The sequence below is a fragment of the Symphalangus syndactylus genome, chromosome 15, assembly GCF_028878055.3.
Source record: "Symphalangus syndactylus isolate Jambi chromosome 15, NHGRI_mSymSyn1-v2.1_pri, whole genome shotgun sequence".
In the NCBI taxonomy this organism is placed as follows: domain Eukaryota; kingdom Metazoa; phylum Chordata; class Mammalia; order Primates; family Hylobatidae; genus Symphalangus; species Symphalangus syndactylus.
The window spans coordinates 46607222-46613818 of record NC_072437.2 but is presented as its reverse complement, the minus strand read 5'-3'; the positions used below and the strand labels follow the sequence as shown (position 1 = coordinate 46613818).

The following is a 6597-nucleotide window of genomic DNA, read 5'->3' as shown; positions in this document are numbered from 1 at the left end:
TCACAGACACTGTGGCAACCCTGAACTAAGCAAGTCTATCAGCCCCATGTTTCCAATGTCATGTGCACACTTGTGTCAAATTTTGGTAATTCTTGCAATATTTTAAACTTTTAAAATTAATATTGTATCTATTATGGTGACCTGTGGTAAGTGATCTTTGATGTTACTATTACAATTGTTTTTGGGTATCAGGAACCCCACCCATATAAGATGGCAAAAACAGTAGGTAAATGTCGTGTGTGTTTTGACAGCTCCACTAACTGGCTATTACCACCTCTCTTCTTCTCTTTGCACCTTCCTATTCCCTAAGACACAATACTGAAATGAGACAAATTAAAAACTCTACAATGGCGTATAAGTACTCAAGTAAAAGGAAGAGTGACTCATCTCTCACTTTAAATCAAAAGTTAGAAATAATTAAGCTTAATGAGAAAGGCACATTGAAAGCCAAGATAGGGCAAAAGCTAGATTTTTTTCACCAAACGGTTCACCAAGTTGTGAATATAAAAGAAAAGTTCTTGAAGGGAATTAAATGTGCTACTCTAGTGAACATACAAATATTAAGAAAGCAAGACAGCTTTATTGCTGATATGAGAAAGTTTAGTTGTCTGGATAGAAGATCAAACTAGCACCAACATCCCCTTAAGCCAAAGCCTAATCCAGAGCAAGGCCCTAACTGTCTTCTATTCTGTGAAGGCTGAGAGAGGTGAGGAAGATGCAGAGGAGAAAAGCTTGAAGCTGGCAGAGGTTCATTCATGAAGCTTAGGGATAGAAACTATCGAAACTATCTTTATCACATAAAAATGCGAGATGGATCTGTCACTTCAGTTCTGGTTACTTTGGCTCCACCTATCTCCTTGGTAGAGCCTGCTTCCTGTCCTAGCACCTCTCTGCTCTGCTCTTGTTACTGAACTTCTTCCCCCCCAAAATCTGGCAGAAGTGACATTGCCTAAGCCCAAGCCAGCAGTGGCCTGGGGACCCAGTAAGTGTCCATGGGCTACCCTTCAAATGACAGTATCTTATAGTTTGGTGATATAATGAGTGAACAGTTGGTCAAAGAACTGCAGTTAGGGGAAGAAACTGTAACTTTTCCTCAAGTAGCTGTTGCTAAAAGACCATTTATTACTGAAGAAAACATTGACACTTCCAGTGACCTAATGTTGGCTCAGATATTATAGATGGAATTTGGCAAAGAATATGATGCACAATTAGACATAAAGAAAAGAAAATTCAATAGAGATAGAAAAGTTTCCATGTCCTTTGAAAATTATTGAAAAGTGCATCCTGATGAAGACAGTGATAGCTCTGAAGATGATGCTGACTGGCAAGATACTCATGATGATCTCTACTGACTAGCAAAACCAGTTCCCACTCCCAAAAATGGTTTTATTGGAAAAGGAAAAGGCATTGCCACCAAACATCATGAAGTAGTATGTTTGGAAAGAATCCAGCAAGAATGGAAAAATTTGTACCTGCATTTCAGGTAGAAGACAGAATGGATTTAAGAATACCAAACAAAGCTTTTGATGCTTCAAAACACCATGCCTACTCAGAAGAACAGCAAAGTGCCTGCCTCCACAAGAAAAAGGAGCATTCTACGGAAGAAAATGCAGTTGATCCTGAGACATGTTTTCTTATGTAAAAATTGTCAACTCTGGAATGTTTGAGACAATCACTGACTATTAGTACAGGAGAGAAATCTATTGTCTTTCATGTATACAGAAAGAGCAAGAGGATGAAAAGAAATATAGTAAAGTTATACCTACAGAATGTGCCATCATGGTATTTACAACAACCCTTAATGAGTGGAAGATTCATGACAAATAAGTTAAAGATGATCTTAGGTTTAAAGATCACTTCAGTAAACTAAGTCCACATAAGATTATCCACATGTGGGCAGAAAGCGAAATCCACAATCTCACAAGAATGCAGAGAACTAGAATTCCTCGTCCAACAGTTATACAACTTGAGTGCATGAAATACATTTTAGTTATGTCTTTTATTGGCCATGATTATGTTCCAGCACCTAAATTAAAAGAAGTAAAGTTCAGTAGTGAAGGAACGAAAGAAATCTACTAACAAACTCATCATTTGATGCAGCAGTTATGTAATGGATGTACACTTTTTCATACCAACCTCAGCAAGTATAACATACTTTGGCATGCTGCAAAGGTCTGGTTGTTTGACATCAGTTAGTCAGAAGAACCAAATTGTCTTAATGGACTGGAATCACTGCTCCATGACTATAAAATGTCTCACAGTTTTTCCAGAAAGGAGTAGTAAGGAAAGCCATTAATGAATGAGACCTCTTCAATGCTGCTTTAAACATCTCAGCAGATAATGAAGGGGATTTTTTTAGCTAAGATAGAAGCTTTGGAGAAAATGAATGAAGATCACATTCAGAAGAATGGAAAGAAAGCTGCTTCATGTCCACCAGTATTGTATGGTGAATACCACCAATGCCCGCTGCTTTCAATGTAAACACAGAGGTGATTGCCAGTTGCCAATAGCAAACAAAGTTATGGTTGTACTCGCAGTACCAAAACATGAGAGGTACATAGTGGTGTTTCTCTGCTTTTCCCCCTCCTTATAACCCATGTGCCAAATGTGTGGAATTTTTAGCTCAGCATTGAGAAAATAAAATCTCACTACCTCTAAAAAAAAGTGCAAGGTGAAGCAGCAAATGCTGATGTAGAAGCTATAGCAAATTATCCGGAAGATCTAAGATAATTGATGAATGTAACTACACTAAAAAACAGATTTTCTATGTAGATGAAATAGCTGTCTATTGAGGAAAAAATGCCATCTGGGACTTTTATAGTTAGAGAAGTCAATGCCTGTCTTCAAAGCTTTAAAGGACAGACTGACTTTTTTATTAGAAGCTAATGCAGCTAGTGACTTACAGTTAAAGCCAATGCTCACTTACCATTTCTGAAGTACCAGGGCCTTTAAAAATTATACTAAATCTGCTCTGCCTGTGCTCTAGAAATGGAAAAACAAAGCCTAGATGACAGGGCATCCTTTTACAGCAAGGTTAAATGAATATTCTAAGCCCATTGTTGAGACCTACTACTCAGAAAAAGACTTTTAGCCACCTAAGACCTCTGTTGGAGATACACAAGGAGATTAAGGTTGTTTTCATGTCTGCTAACAGAACATCCACTCTGCTTCCCATGGATCAAGGAGTCATTTCAACTTTCAAATATATTATTTAAAAAATACATTTTGTAAGGCGATAGCTGCCATGGAAAATTATTCCTTTGACAGATCTGGGCAAAATAAATTGAAAAACCTCTGGAAAGGATTCACCATTCTAGCTGCCATTAAGAACCTTCATGGTTCATCAGAGGAGGTCAAAATATCAACTTTAATAGGAGTTTGGAAGACATTAATTCCAATTCTCACGGATGAGTCCAAGGGGCTCAAGACTTCAGTGGAGGAAGCAACTGCAGATGTTGTTGAAATAGCAAGAGAACTAGAATTAGAAGTAGAGCCTGAAGATGTGACTGAATTGTTAACAATACTGTGATAAAACTTGAAGGGATAAGGAGTTTCTTCTAATGAATAAGCAAAAATAGTGGTTTCTTGAGATGGAATCTACTGGTGAAGATGCTGTGAACATTGTTGAAATGAGAACTGATCTAAAATAGTCCATAAACCTAGACGAAAAATCAGTGGCAGGATTTGACAGGATTGACTCCAATTTTGAAAGAAGTTCTACTGTGGGTAAAATGCTATCAAACAGTATCACATGTTACCAAGAAATTTTTCATAAAATGAAGATCAATCGATGTGGCAAACTTCATTGTCTTATTCTGAGAAATTGCCACAGCCATCCCAACCTCAGCAACCACCACCCTGATGAGTCAGCATCCATCAGCATAGAGATAAGACCTTCCACTAGCAAACAAGACTCACTGAAGGCTCAGATGATCATTAGCATTTTAAAGTATTTTGTAACTCAAGTAGGTACATTGTTTTTATAGACATAATGCTATTGCATACTTGAGACTACGGTATAAACATAAGTTTTATATGCACTAGGAAACCAAAAATTTATATGACTTATTTTATTATGGTGATCAGAAATTGAATCCACAGTATCTCCAAGGTATGCTTATAACTGTCTTCCCTCAGTTTACTGGAAATATGCTCTAGTATTTATATTTATAGATGCTTATGAGCATGTACAATGAGGTTGTTTTAGATTTAGAGAACAGTATCAGGAAATCTGTGAATTGCAAAGTCACCTGTCAAAAAAGTTGCTTTTTAATTCATTTTAAAAATAAGAGTTTATGATGTAATTGTCTCAGTCTGTCCCCAGTTTATTGAACTGATGGACACAAGATGCTTTTTCTAAAGCGAGTCCTTTTTTAAGATGTGGTCCACTCTCTTTAGAGACATAACAGCAAGAAAGCAACCCTGAAACATAGGTAGGGAATTCTGAGTTTAAAAATTGACTTTATTCCAAAAATCTAAAAAGCAGTTGTTTCAACTGACCACTTTAAAAAAATACAACTGTGTACATAGCATTCATGTTGCTAAGATATCACACAAAATATACCCAACTATTAATATAGTTGAAATGTGGCCGAAGACCTATGTCCTGAGAGCAGACCCAGTCATTCAGAGAGGACAGGAGAAGGATGACAAAACAGAGCTTTTCTTCCTCATTGCTAATGGCAGGGATTATTTAAAAGAGTTTTGAAATTGTTTTCTCACTTCCCTTTTTATACTGTTCTCTTGGCGCATGGCACCCCTCTCCACTGACAACCACAAGCCCAGGGCCTTGTTGTTCTTCATTTCTCCTTCTGTATTTCCTATCCTCTTCTCCATACTCACTACCAGAAACCATTTACTTCATTTTCCTAAAACCACATTTCAGAACCTATTTGCGGGATGGCTCTTGGGTTGAAGTTAGAAAAAGACAATTAAACCCTGTGTCTGATATTCCTCTGGTAAGAAATTGTAATTGTCCTTTGCCTAAATCACATGATGATAATGAGGAATAAAATTTAAAATATAAACCATAGGAATGCATGGTGTCAACTAAGTTGCAAGCCAAATTCTAAGTATTATTTTGTTGTGCCAATTTACAAATGTGTGAAGAACTCACAGCCCATAACACTGTGATAATTCTATACATTTTAGCAAGCAGATAATAACCTTAATGAATCTAATTGGCACAATTTTAGGTAGTATTATGAGCGCAGGTGAAAAAGAGGAATTTGGAAGAAATTTACTTTGTGCAAGGGACGAATCATCCAGACAGTAAGCTCCTCAGAGTCTGCCAATGTCAGGGTCCCAGAAGCTCATCCTAACTTCTCAGTTTTATTTATATCTTTTTTTTTCCAAAATTACTTCTTATTTGCAATATGTATATTATATACATGTATACATATTTCTTTTACGCACATACCTTTTATAAATTAGAAGTTACTGAAATATATATAATCTAGTAAAAAAGTAATTTTGAAGGAGTACGTATGCATATGTAATACATATATATAGTTTTATGGCAAGAACAAAGGAGACTTCATGTGTTTCTAGGGGAGTTTCTGTCAGTGGTTTCTGAGGAGGAAATGACAAGGGATAGCTGTTCATTAGTAAATGTCATCTGTCAATGGTAAGGAATGAATGGTCTTACCCAAGTGGTCACTCTGATTATAGTCTCTAGTATAGCCATACAAAAACATTAGCTCTGAAAAATAATTCAAGTCATTCTAGAAAATGATTCAGTCATTGAATCAAGTCAATTATTCAAGTCCGTAGTTTCTCCTATTTGAGAAAAGGCCAGACATTTTCTTCCTTAAATAAGAGGCACATAATCTAACTCTGCATCTTAAGAAGCATGGGTGATGTTCAGCTACAAAACTTACTTTAGAACACAGTGTAGACTGATAAAATAGGAAAGGCTACAAAAAATGACAAATAAGGGTGCCCTCTGCAGAAGGCCAAAGAGCCAACGACTCAACTGGAATGAGAATGAACTGGATAACTTCATGCTCATGCTATGTCTTTGTAGCTCCTAAAAGTAAGATGATGGTAAGGATAATTTGATACTGTGCTTTAGATTAAGAATATTTCTCCTTACTACATTTCCACCAAAAATGTCTTGTAACCACAGTAGGGCATTTAGGTCAAAGAGGTAAGTTCTAATATTACAGGTCTTTACCACACAGTCCCCTTTGTTCCCATCCCAGCCACTTACTATAATGTCTGAAATTTCCTCAAGGTACATGAGTCTTGATGGAAAGTCCAAGAACACTTGGACACAAGGCATTAGGAACACTAAATACTACTTGATGAGGGAAACTTATGTTGGGCTAAGAGTAGACATCCTGGGCAAATGGAGGGCACTGTGCTCTCTTTGTCAGATACCTATCACTGTATAACAAACTATCCAAATTTAGTGCCTTGAAACAACAATCATGAATTTGCACATGGTTCTGCAACTTAGACAGGCTGGGCAGGAATGGATTGTTCCCATGTGGCATCAGCTGGGGCACTCAAGAGGTTACATTTTCCTGGTAGAATGGAAGCAGAAAAAAATAAGAGGCTACTCAGTGGAAGCTCAGCTGAGACTGCGAGGACAGT

General features: G+C 37.0%; 1 pseudogene; it reads left to right on the top strand.

The window, feature by feature from the left end:
• Nucleotides 1-803: 803 nt before the first annotated feature.
• On the top strand, nucleotides 804-2481 carry LOC129463737 (serine/threonine-protein kinase RIO3-like; annotated as a pseudogene).
• Nucleotides 2482-6597: the final 4116 nt, after the last annotated feature.